Raw genomic sequence first — 13,888 nt, 5'->3', positions numbered from 1 at the left:
ATCCTTTGCTCTTTGATACACACATGCTCACTCAACTAAGTTGTCAACCATAAACACACACACACAGGCCTGCGGGGCTCTCAGACTAAGGGACAGCTGCAGCTTGTCCGGTTAAGAGGCCCACTGCATAAAACAAGGGCCGACTGCAACTCTGCCTCACACAGTCACACTTCAGGTCACTTGCCGTCCATTTGTCTCAGAGCTTTCTTGAAATAGTGTAACTTTAATGAGTGTATTAATGACGAACAAGGGTAATAATTAGTTGGCTACTTTCCTAGGTTGCTATTATCATATCAGTGCAAGTGATAGCAATTATTATAGACAGAAAAAGGTACATGAAACTTTCAGGTTTCAGTTCTGATGAAGTACCATGAAGTTCATACTGATCAAGCATCTTTCATTTGTTTATGTTGTTTGTTAGCTTGTAACTGGCAGTGGCTGACACAGCATTAGTGGTTGTGAAACACACTGTAATATCTGCTACGATGTTACAGTGTGTTCACATTGTTATCACATAACGATAGTAGATAGTGGAAAGAATCTTTAGTGCCTGGTTTACATCCAAAAACTGCACACCCTACCATGTTTTCTGTCAAAACTTTCACTATGCTAACTTAGTGTAAGCTCTCATTCTCTGTACTGACAAGTGGCTTTTGAATTTGTGACGTCCCACATTTAGCTTGCCCGGAGTACGTTTGAATCTCATATTTTAGGGAGGTGTACAGACAACTCCCCCTTCAGTAGAGGAATGTGAAAACACCTCTCTAGTGACACAGATACAAGTCCGTAAAGTTAAGGTCTGACATTTTAGGCGACCTAAACATAAGAAAATAACATTTTTGAGCGGAGGGGTACTTTAAATTTAGATTATTATAGTTAGCTTAGTTTAGCATAAAGAAGCAGAGGGAAAGCTAGCTTTGTTCTGGCCTAGGGCTGAAACGATTCCTCGAGTAACTCGATTACTAAAAATCATTGATTTAAACTATTTGCATCAAAGCTTCGTTTAATCCATTTAACTATGTACAGCGTACTGTGTTTTGCACGGATGATTATTACTGTCGCACCACTCGCTTACGCTGTGTGTGATCAGAGACGGTTCAGAGCATCTTTAGTATGATTTGACAGCGCGGATTACAAAGAGGAGGAAGAGAGAGAAAATCGTGCGTCTGTTGTAAAACTGAACTAGCCTACCACAGCAGCACGACGTCTATGCTTCAGCTTCTCAGCAGAAAGCATAACATTACAGTGTGTGCATCCAGTCCACAGAGCGGACCCGACACAAGCTATGTGAAGGCTAATAAAGAATATAGGCTACGCTAATTATGGCTATATGTAATGGCTAGTTAACAACGTAGATCAATATGGTGGCTAGTTATGATGTCCCTAAGTTAGCCAGGTTTTGTTCAAGATATTAACCACAGACAATAAAATGCTGCAGTCAATTTGTGAAAGCCTGAGCTTCATTCATGTTATTTATTATTATGATAGTCACAGTTCCTGTCCACTCGTTTTTGCCTCCTACAAATACCACAAAGAAGACAGTAAAGGCTTACGTTATGCCTGAGCTGTAGTTAGGCTGAAACTTGTAGTTCTGAAAGGTAAATATATAGTATTTTTTTTTAGTATATACCTTTTTTTTTTTTAAAGCAAAGGGTGTTTGTTTTTGCATTTCAGAACATGTTTTCTTTAAAACCCAGAATGTTACATGGCACTTTAATGCACTAAATGGGTTTAGTTTTGACAGATAATATTATTGTATGCAATTTAAGCAATAAAAATGTAGATTTTTCTAAAAAGGAAACCAATTAGTTGTTCATTTTTTAGAGACCTGTCTTATTTTCTCTTTTGCATATTTACTATTCCTCTTTAATAAAGCAAAAGTATTTCTTATCTGATTACTCAATTAATTGATGGAATAATCGGTAGCATACTCGATTACTAAAATAATCGATAGCTGCAGCTCTATTCTGTCCAAAGGTTTAAAAAAAAAAAAAAAAAAAGCAGCCTAGCACCTCTAAAGCTCACTAAATATATCTCAATTATTTAATCCGTACACAAAAAATGATGAACAGGCCCTTGCACCTGACCGCACGTTCGGGCATGCAGCATCCACGGTGGTCGAACGACGCATCTTTGAATTTTCATGCAATTTGAACACTGCGCGAAGGAGTTAAATGTCACTTCCTCTGTCCACTACGTGGCTCTAGACAATGCCCCCTAATTATACATCATGTTCCAGTATATCAAGTGTACACCACACCCTGAAAGTTTCATGTAAATCAAATGATTGTAACGCAAGGCTCACAATCTTCACAATGAAGCATCATCAAGGTCTTCAGACTTTGCAGAACACATTTGAGGTGTATCTGGTTAACCTGGTAGGTGTAATTTGTATGGGGCCTGTAACTTCCTGTTGTCATTAGGTGGCGCTATGACTATGTCTGAATATTGGCATGTAGATGTCTTCAGGCCGGGACTCTTATCAAACATTTGAAGTTTGGGGCAGATTTGACCATGTATAATTGTAAAAACTTCCTCTTTCATGCCAGAACATCAAAATTCCACGCCATGGATATGCCATTCAACGAAAACTCAAGCTTTTGATTGCTTTTCATCTCCATGGTCTTAAGATTGCGCTGTGAAAATTTGAAGTCGATCTGATTAAATCTCTAGGAGGAGTTTGTTAAAGTACAGAGCCTGTAAATGACGAAAAATTACCTCACAGTCCAAAGTAAATTGTTCACATAATTGTTCAAGTAAATGGCTCACTTCCTGTTGGGTCTACGGTATGACTCCAAGAGGCTTTTTTGTAAGTCTTGGGATGATACATCTGCCTTGCTAATTTCGTACATCTAGGTGAAACATAGCGCGGGGTCTACTTCTTTGAAGGCTAACTTCCTGTCGCAAGTAGGTGGCACTATGACTAATATTCAGTATTGGCCATTAGATGTCTTCAGGCTGGGACTCTTATCAAACATGTGATGTTTGTGGCAGACGTGACCATCTACACTCAAGTTACAACAATTTCCTTTTTCATGGCGAAACATCAAAATTTGACACCATGCCACGGACACGCCCTTTGATGAAAACTCAAGCTTTTGATAACTTTTCATCGCAAAGGACTTTAGATTGCTCTGCGAAACTTTGAAGTCGTTACAATTAATTCTGTAGGAGAAGTTCGTTAAAGTACGAAGCTGCAAATTGCGAAAAGTGCAGATTCCTAAAAAGCCCTAAAAATTACAAGTTGTGGTTTTACCGTGAGTTGCATGCTGGAACTATTTCTTAAGTCTTGACGTCACCGTGAGATTGGCCCAGCCAAGAAATGGTTTTAGCACATAACTTCCTGTAAAACAACAATTTGTTGTTTTTACTTTTCAGTTTTTATACAGCTTAAGCCAGCAGTTTCCCCCTGCTTCCATTCTAAGCTAAGATAACCGTTAGCTGGTTCTAGCTTCATATTTAGCATACAGACATGAGATTGGTTCGATGTTCCATCTTCTTATCTAACTCTCGGCAAGAAAGAGGTTAAATGTTTTTCCCAAAATGTCAAACTATTCTTTAAAGAAATGGTATTGTCACATTGAATGAACCAATAACAGCTGCCAAATCGGCCACAGAGGAAGTTTTGACCTGGGCAAAGTATGTATTAGAATGTCAGTTGAGATTCACATACTTAGCACAAGCATTTGTGCATGTATGTAGACATGTTTTCCTTCACAGGACACTTCACTTTATTAGGGTTGAGGGTAAGGGGTAAGAAGTTAGGCTTGTGTGTGATAGAGAGAGACTAAGAAAGAGAAAGTCTGAGAGCTAAATGGTGGTTTCTCATTTTCTTCAGATTATAGTCGGGGTTTTTTTTTTTTTTTTTTTTTGGTCTAATGTTCATTAATCCACTGTGGTAGCAGTAGTGTAGAGCTGCTGCTTCTGGCAAAAGGATATTTTTAGAGAATTTCAGTTGTGTTCTTCAACACAATTTAACTTTATTATCTCATGATTCACTGTATTCCTTTATTTGAGATTTTTTGGATGCTTATGAGCAGCATGACCCCTCACCTGCTGCCTTGTTGTTTTGCAGAGCCTCTATGTGTCTCCCTGAAGTCAGGCTAGACTTAACGAAGGTTATATTTGGTAGGATTACCTCTCTGACAGCCTGTCCCTCTTAACAGGGGTTTACAGCAGTAAAAGAGGCAGGTGTTATTTTAGGTTGTAATGAGATGCTCTGGTGGAATTGGTAGAGAAAACGCAATTCTAGGCTGTTACTATACTACGATAAATCCATATTTACCATTGTTCAACACGCATTTTCAGCCAATGCTGAAACCTGAGGGTCACCCTTTAATGATCTCTCGAGTATAAATAAAGGTTGATGATGATGATGATGATGATGATGATGACGTTGAAAGCAGATCTGAACGAATGGAAACTGGTATCTACAGTATAATAACCATAAGATTAGTACACAGTTATTAAAGATTTATTATAGGATTACTTTAACCCATCCTACACCTTGCCAGTGTCTATTAACATATAGTACTGCAACATAATTCTTCCATGGTTCATTTAATAGTGTGTAGGATTTAGTGGCATCTAGTGTTGATATTGCAGTTTGCAATCATTTGAATACCGCTCGCATCACCCTCCCCTTCCACGCGTGTAGAAGAAACTACAGTGGCTGTGAAACTCGCAAAAAACACAAAAGGCCCTATCTAGAGCCAGTGTTTGGTTTGTCCGTTCTGGGCTACTGTAGAAACATGGCGGTGCAACATTGCGACCTCAGTGGAAGGGGACCCGCTCCCTATGTAGATAAAAACAGCTTATTCTAAGGAAATGAAAACACAATGATTCTTATTTTCAGGTGATTATACACTAATGAAAACATACTTTAAATTTTATATTCCATGTCTGCCAATTGCTCCTTCTAAATGTTACACACTGGTCCTTTTTAAATAGCTTTTTCACTGGCTATACAAGTTTTGTTTTGATATGAATATTAAACTTGTGGGTTTGCTTTATTTATTGTATATACCAGGGGTTTCCAGCCTTTTTGGCTTTTGACCTCTTAAATGAATCAGTGGGTACATCCCAATTCTCTTAAATGCATCCATGTTTCCCTGACGTGCGTCTTTGTGAGGACAGAGGAAACGAGGAAACACGTTTTTAGAGAAATGCAACGTCCTTTGCTCTGAACCATCATCTGAAGCGATGTCAGTTTCTGATGACGGCGGCTCAGCTGGATCACCTGTCAGTCTACAGGTGTTATCAGCTAAGTATAGCTTGGAGTTTGTATTTGCACTGATAATGGGATGTACTGTTCAAATGATATTGAGGACACACAGTTACCTCTGCCAGTGCAGCAGTGTGCGGTTGTTGTTATTTATTTATTTATTTATTTATTTTGGTCTCTCTGTAAGTTACCCTTAGAAATAAACTGTTTTATTTTATATAAATTTATATCCAAAAACACAATCAGCTACTTAATATTACCTTTTTTGTATTAATGTAACAAGTGACAGGATTTGTCCAAAGTTGGGAAAACTGTGTGACTCAGAGGATAATAATAAAAATAAAAGTGTCAGGCTCTATTTCTCTATGAATATTATTGATGTATGTGTGTGCGCGTGCTGGGTCTGTATATATGTTTTCATTGTGTGTGAGGAGTCTGTGTGTGTGTGTGTGTGTGTGTGTGTGTGTGTGTGTGTGTGTGTGTGAGGAGTCTGTGTGTATGTGTGTATCAGTAATAGTGAGCAGAGGACCAGAGCGTGACTCATAGGGGAGGTGGTGATGTGTCTTTTTCTTGCTCCAGACTCCCAACCTGCTGCTTTCTGATAAGACAGAGACTGAGACAGTGGGCTCTTGTTAATCCTCTCTTTGCATTGAGCCTGCCGTCCGCCATAAAGAACAATAGATGGGACAGGCTGGTCATCCATCTTTTCTTCTGCCTTCTGTTTATAGATCCTGAATCACCAAGGAATGAGTGGGTTGTAATGCTGAGTAACTCTTGAGACACTTTGCAGATTGTATAACAAACCTTTTTTCACTCCCAATTTCCTGTTTCTTCACAGTTCACCTTCCCAGCTATAAATGGGATTAAATAATAAATTCTGTAAATAATGTTCTTCTCACCACTCCGGATTACGAGGAAATAGACACATCAATGGTTGAGTCATACGCAGTAATATAATTATTATGACTACCAAGAGAGATGACATTCCTGAGGAGAAAGCATTTGTTGTTTTTTTAATCCATTAAGATTATTTTCAACATGTTTTATTTTAATGACTGGAATTTGGACCGTCAGCATCATGTGTGTGAGAACAGTCAACAAAACTAGCCAAAAAAGGTAATGAAACGACAGTTCTAATCCAGGATCATTGCATTATGTATGTAGTATGATGGTCCGTCACGACAGTCCTGAATCACAGCTCACCCAAAGTTCAGCTCACTCTTATGAAATTTACCTTCCTCCAGTTCTCTATGGAGTACAGTTTGTAGAGTCTTTTTTTTTTTTTTTTTTTTTTTTTTTTTTTTTTTTTTTCAGAAATTGCAGCATAAATCAGCAAGGCAAATTGTCATTGTGGTTTTGAGTGAAATATCTCAACAGCTATAGTATTGGTACATACATCTTGCACCATCACCAGGGCAAAATTTCACTCTGTCTAATACTTTGGTATATGACCAGACAGCTGCAAAATTACATTCCCATCAGCCTCAGCTGTGCATTGTGTTTAGTGCTAATTAGCAAATGTTAGCATGCTAACACACTAAATTAAGATGGTGAACATGGTAAACATTAAACCTGCTAAACCTTAGCATGTTAGCATTGTCTTTGTGAGCATGTAGACATTACCATTTAGGTCAAAGCACCGCTGTGCTCTAGTACAGCCTCATAGAGCTTCACTGCTAGAATGACTAGACTCTTAAGGTCGGGTTATACTAGAAAAGAAGTAGTTCATACAACATGTTGTCCAACCAATTTGGAAATGTGAAATGTGTTGATAGCTGCTTCGAATGGCCACACTCGAAGGCAGAGTTAAAAGCCTGCCGTTAGCATTGTCGTTGTGAGCATGTTAGCATGCTGATTTAGCATTTAACCCAGAGCATTGCTGTGCCTAAGTTTAGCCTCGCAGAGCCACTACCATGGCTATAGACTCTTTCGTGGTTGCCTAGTGACGCTGCTCTAATCAGTTAACCTGTTGTCCACGGTGTTGTCCTCTCTGTATCTACTCATTTGTTTAATGTGTTTTACTTTCTGACTGTCAAGACTAAAAAATCTCTGTATGCAAGGTCATGGCAGCCCTTTTTATTACCACTGTTGTAATGGCAGATGGAATGTGTCATGGGCCTAAGTGTTGCTTTGGCAAATTTGGAATTAATTGATTTTCTGCACCTGTTCAAGTACAGAGTAATTGTGTAATTTTTTCCATTAAACAATTAAATTTCTAATGCTAAAATTAGTTTTCATACTGATATCAACACTGGCATCAACAATTTTTACTCTCTTCTGCCAGAACGCCTCAGCTAATCACTTCCCAGAAAATCTTTCATACAAAATGTTGCGATCATCACTTGAAGCATAAAAAACTTCTCCAACTACCCAGAGCAACTTGGACTTGTTCCTTCAGTATAACAGGTTGTCTAGCCAGGAAGGTCAAACATGGGTGACGGAAAAAACAAGTATGAAGCGAGAGATGGAGGAGGACAGTGGGCAATTTATCTACAGTGTGTCTCTGTTGCTTTCTAAATTCAAATTTATGTTTTATTTGTTGGTATCACCGTTAGTTCAGTATTGCCTAAGCAAGTTTTGTAAGGTTTCGCAATGTAAGCGTGCCATTTCAGAAAAACAAAACAAAAACGAAAACGTAGTAGGCAGAAAAAGAAAAAAACAAGTGGAACAAAAAAGTTTGATGAAATGCAAGTTTGGGAGCATGTATACTTCACCTCCTCTCTCTTGGTGAGTCATCCATCTTTCCTCTTCCTGTGATTTTCTTCTTCTCATTCAGGTGGCCATTACATTATCTCACAGTACTATCACAGATCATATATCCCTTACTGATCTGTCTCATAAATATCTGTGTTTAGGAGTTTATGAAGATGAATTTCTTCTCTGTGGGCAGACGTCATTTTGGTTGATCACTGTAGTAAAGATTCTATTCCTGGATTTGGCTCCAAGGATCTCATTCATAAAAATTAGCAAGAACTAAAAATATACTTAAAAATGCACACAATGGGAGCGCCCCGGTAGCTCGCCCTTTGTTGCATGTTATCCCCTCTCTCTCCCCTGCCTTTCCTGTCTGTCTCTACTGTGACTATCCAATAAAGCAGAAATGCTAAAAAAAAATAATAAACAAAAGTTAATGCCCACATTGTCAGTATTAATACAGTAGCACCATCTTAAATGAAAATTGTGCAATTTCCCATCTCAGTCATTAATTTAATACCACCTCTAATGTTAATTCAGTGCATCTCTTTAAAATGTGCAGCTACTTCCGAGCTGCAGTTTAATTACAAATGATCTAATAAAATTGCATTTTTCAATGATTTATTTTAAATTAGTGCAAACTTAATTGACAAAAGGTTGTAATTTGCACAATCTTGTATGAATTTACATCATTATAATCTGTTTTATTACACAACAACATAGACCTCTAAGATGCTTTCGTCATTTGCTTTGGCAAGCGGTGTGGCACATTGGATTAGCCTGTTCAGCGAGGTGCATCAGCTCGCCCACCTCATGTACTGCAGTTACATAACACACAAAGAGGAGATTTGTTTTTAAACAATCTTGTCTACTCATTTCAGTGAGTTGTGAATTAACCTACTCTACTGATATACATGTAAAGCTATGAGAACAGCTGCTGTTTGGAAGAGACTGACTACAGCTGCTGAAGGAGTGTGTGTCGTCTCTCTTGGTGGACTGTGTTGTACAGTGCAGCTTCTTCAGACAAGGTTTCCTACAGTATGTGAGTTTATGCATGGCTGCACATTTACATGTCTGGTGGGGGTGGGGGGTGCAAGTGGATACATTTTTCCCTCTCCCTCTCTCCTCTCAGGACAGTGCATTGTTATATTCCTAACCATATGGTGTGTGGGAGATAAATTCCCTTCCCTGTCTGCCAGTCAGGTTTATGCTGATTCCTGTATGTGTTGTAATTGGCAGTTACATGATAGAAAGGCAACGCTTGTAAATGTGCAACACCACATGATCAACATCATTGTAGTCCCCACGTGCTGTATCTGTCCTGTGTTGAAAGAAATGCTCCAAACAGTTAGTTTGCACTTAAGGGTGGAGCATCACTGCATCAGACACCTTCATCTGTTGACCTTTTACATCAGAATTTCACCAGAAACTATATGGGCAGATAAATCATGTCATCCTTGCCCAACACTGGATTATCTTCCTTGAAAACTGCACAACATAAACATAACTACACACAGGAACACTCAAGGAGGTTACCGTATAGACGTATGTTGACATCACAGCAGGAAAAAAAGCTTGCTTGTTCAGAGTCTGCTGTCAACCTTACTTTACATTCTTATATACTGCCCCAACCATTCATGGACTCAAGTGCATCTAGCTTTCTAAAAGAATGCAGGATATGCAGGGTAACCAGTGCATTTGAACGCATAGTCCTCACAGAGGTTGGAGAGTGTCCTACCTAAAAAAAAAAAATTATAATCTGTTTAAATCAAGATAAAACCACTTATGTCATGCCTGTATCACAGTCCATAACCACCTGCGTCTGTGCTTTCATTGATTTGTTGGATAAGACACTTAAACCTTGTTAAGAGTTCTGGGCCTTCCCTCCCTGACAGCTGATTATCCAATTTATAATCTGTTGTTATCTAATACCTCCAGCTCAGCTGCTGAGATTAACGTGACCACTCTCTGATACATGTCCAACCTTCAGGTTTTAGGTCTCGCAGCTATAAGCATACAGTTGTCGTGTCTCAGTATTGCTTGTTTTGGGTTCATCTGCAATTTCAGGAATTTATAAGAGTCTATTTTTTCATACCTGACTTGTTTCTACCCTCAGCTGATTTTAGAATCAGAATCTGCAGACAATGGAGTTATTTAGAAGTGGGTTTCTAACAGTGACACAGTGTGGGGAGTGTTTCCTTTTCCAAAGGAACAACTTCTAAAGGGTTTGCCTTGGAAAGAGAAGTTGTTTTCTCTTCCGCTCATGCTGTTGCTTCCTGAGTCTTCAGGAGGAAGGAATTCCCTCTAGTGCCGGTTACCCACCCTACATCCTAACACACACACACACACACACACACACACACACACACACAGGAGCTGGTCACATGCCTCCACAGAAGTGCTGTTCAGAGAGTCCATAAGCAGTGAAAAGGCCCTTTCAAAAGGTCAGATAGTGGTCTACAGTACCAAATTGTTGTTTTTTCAAAATTTAAACTCATGACCGCCCTGTCCAGATGGGCAGGGGGTTGAAAATGTGAAACATGCAGTGCAGTGACCAAGTGTTACCTGTAAATGCAATAATTTTTCTGCAGCCTGTTTTATCTATTTATCTCCTCTACAAATGAATGCTTCCCCTTTATCATCCCCCAACCCTTTATTATGATGACCAGCATCTCATCCCACCTTCAAAGGCAGCCCATATAAATCAACTTGGTTTTTTCAACATGGTGGACAATGCTTCACCCAAGCTTATTCTGAAAGACTGTGTATGGCTTTAGTCTAAATAATTTATCCCTCAACCAATTTACCCACCTAATAGTCAGACTCTCGTTTCAGTTTCTTATTTGATCTGATCTTTTTGTACTTTGCTGTTCTCTATCCTTATGACTTTCACTCTTGTCTCTGTTTTACTCCCCCAGAAGGATCTTTACAGTCATATTTATCTGAGCTGCAGGCTTTATTAAATTGCTTCTCCCTGCACTCTGTCGATCTCTCTGCCCTGTGTGGCATTTCATCTTGTGTCTCTGTCCATGTGCCTCTCACTCAGCCATGCATATCCTTACTCACAGTAGTCCAGTCGGGGGTGGTTTTCACTTGGCTGACCTCGCCCCACCCTCCACACTACCCCACCCTAATCTGGGCCCCACTGCGCTCCATTCAACAGGCCAGCAGATGCTATTCAGAGGAATGTAATCAGCCCAAAGCTGTTCATACTTACAGCTTGGGTCAGTGGAGGATGGTATAAGGAGTTGGAGGAGTTGAAATAGTTTTTCTTCCCACAATACATACCCTCAGTCCTTGTGCGATACTCAAGCCCTGCCCCAGATTAACTTGACACAATGCAGCACATTTTAGAAGTGGAGGTATGGTGACACTTCAACAGATGAGTATATAAAAATGTTAAAATTCTGAAAACAGAAAGCTACTGTATGTAAACGCATGCACCAAGACAGTCACCTGTTCTAATTGAATAAATACTTAAAATAAATATTAAAATAAAGTTACTGTTTTATTCAGTAACTGCCATAATATTTCAATTCAAACTGGAATAATCTTAAATAGAACTTAACCGTCATTGTTAAAGGAATAGTTCGACATTTGGAGAAATGAGCTACCGCCAGCAGCCCATTAGCTTAGCTTAGGACAAAGGTATTACTACCTTTCTTGGCTCAGAGTGGCTGGACAAGACATCACTGTGAAGTTGCCTGGTTCCTCCTATATATAACGTGTTAATCAGTGAGCTTTAGAGGTGCTGATAGGTGGATTTTGTTTCCTTTTGGACAGAGCCAGGCTAGCTGTTTCCCCCTGTTTCCAGTCTTTATGTTAAGCTAAGCTAACTGGCTGCTGGCCGTAGCTTCATATTTAGCATACAGACACTAGAGTGTTATCAATCTTCTCTCGGCAAGAATGTAGTGTATTTTCCCAAAACGTCGAACTATTACTTTAATTTTCTTGTGAATAATTTACTCACAGCTGAGTCTTGCAGCTTCAAGTCTACTCTACCTATTGTGTTATTGTGTGAAGACAGAAGTTTCTGATATCTTTCTGCCAAACACTGCTACCTGAAAGAGTCTGGGCTGATCTGCATCATTAACTCTGACAGTGACAATTGACATTGGCTATTAATCATAGTGTTATACAGTACTTGAAATCTGATCTTTTGTTGAGGTGTGCTTCTCCAGCTTCTCTCACAGTATTATTATATAAATGAAATAAAAACACAATTGAAACTGGAGCTGCTGTATTCCCCACTTCCCTAAAGTAATGAAAGTTATTACGTTTCTTATTCATTACTTTTCCATACTCCTTTGTACAAATATAGCTCTTTTATTAGTCGTGTTGAATTAATCACTGGAGTCCTAAAGAAATTGAGGCTTCTTGGGCATTTCAGAGTGTCCACATAGAGGGAAGGTTCTTTTCTAATAAAGTTGTGTTTTAATTTGGTTCTGATAAACATAAGCTCTTCTATCTTTAAAGTCAAATCGTGTGTGTGTGTGTGTGTGTGTATATGTGTATCTCTATATACTGTGTGTGTCCGTGTATGTGTGTATATGGAATTTTTTTGTTACTAAAAATAAACTGAGAAAGGCTTTGAAAGTACAAAGAAAATCATCCCTTTCTATACATCATTGCCTCTCAATAAGGTCATAAATTGTAGTAAAAACAAACTTGGTGTAAAGAGCAGAACATGCTGCTTATTTTGGTTCAAAGAGTCGAAGCACAAGTTCAAAAGGGCAGTTTGTCTGATGCACATTCCTTATTTGCTTGCATTTCTTTCTGAGAATTGGGGGAGGAAAAACGGGAAACTTGAACCACTTTGTATCAGTTTCTAATTCTATTTCTCCTTTTCCCTTACTCTGTTCACCTTCTCTAGATTAGTCTGTCTATGCAGCACTGAGCTTGTCTTTTACCAGCTTCTGTATGTAAGAATCTGCGTGCGTGCGTGCGTGCGTGCGTGCGTGCGTGCGTGTGTGTGTGTCAGATGACCTATTGAAATCATTGCCGTGTAGTGTGCCTGTTACCACAGTAACGCAGGCTTCTCCGTCTCTCGCTCTCTTTCTCTCCCTCTGACTCTCTTTCTCTCTGTCTCCCCTCCCCTTTCATTTCCCCTCCACACCAGAGTGAGGTCATGTGACCACTCTGACGTCAAGCTGGAGAGGCAGGCAGGCAGGCAGAGGAACGAATTAGTTTGTGGGCTTTTGACAAACCTCCTGCTCAGACTAAGGAGTCTCTAGAAGTCTGTCAGTCACCGTTAGCTCCGTCTCAGTCACTCAATCCTCTTTTTCTTCTTCTCCTCCCCCCTCCACTGTTCTTTCCTGCTGTCTCTTGTTCTCATCTTTGTTTCTTTCTGGTGCTCTTCTTTATTCTCGCCTGTTGCTTCTTCTACTGCTGCTGCCACAAACTTAGTCTAGAGAGAAAGTGCCGGGTGATGGACTGCTGAACGGCTTGTACGTTACAAAGTGAGGTAAGCTTCCTGTGTTTTCTCTTTGTGTGTATTGTGTGCTTCAGCAGCTAGTGGTTGCTTCCAGAGGGGTGTGCAGCAAGTTAAAGCTGAAGGAGAGCTTTCAGTTCATGAGTTTGAGTCACATACATGTGCAGAAGGGAAGTTGTCTTTTAGATGAATTCCCCGACAGAGAGTGAATGAGGCTCTGTGTATGTCTGGGAACTCTTTTTGTCACCCTTAAATCGTTTAGCTGAACTTTAGAGTCACCGAAGTGCAGAAATGTAGTGTGATGTTTGAGGTTTCAAGGGAGAGCCCTGATCAGGGTGTGATCTCGAAGACTGGTTTCTTTCTCAGCAAACAGCCAGATCTTTTTTCACGCCCTGCAGGAAATGAGTGCATGATTAAAGCGAGAGAAGGAGAGTGTGATCATTATGGGGGCTGAGTGTGTTATATGTTGTGTAGCTGGAATTGATGGACAGCTCCACATGGCTTTTCTTCCCAAAGCGTTGCTAATGTTAGAGGCAGTA

General features: G+C 39.7%; 1 protein-coding gene across 5 annotated transcripts in view; it reads left to right on the top strand.

The window, feature by feature from the left end:
• The window catches only part of LOC122881240 (neurocalcin-delta A), a 79,794-nt gene that overhangs the window by 20,844 nt on the left and 45,062 nt on the right, over positions 1-13,888 (top strand). Inside the window, exon 1 of one of the 5 annotated variants that reach the window (XM_044207156.1) lies at positions 13,051-13,382. The exons of 3 other annotated variants lie outside the window; for them this stretch is intronic. The gene's annotated coding sequence lies outside the window, so the exon portion shown is untranslated. Of the gene's footprint in view, positions 1-13,050; positions 13,383-13,888 lie in introns of those variants that run through there. One more of the 5 variants, XM_044207153.1, reaches the window with a different exon arrangement.

Source organism: Siniperca chuatsi, linkage group LG9 (assembly GCF_020085105.1).
Source record: "Siniperca chuatsi isolate FFG_IHB_CAS linkage group LG9, ASM2008510v1, whole genome shotgun sequence".
Taxonomy (NCBI): domain Eukaryota; kingdom Metazoa; phylum Chordata; class Actinopteri; order Centrarchiformes; family Sinipercidae; genus Siniperca; species Siniperca chuatsi.
Note: the sequence above shows the minus strand (reverse complement) of the source record. Positions and strands in the feature narration are given on the sequence as shown.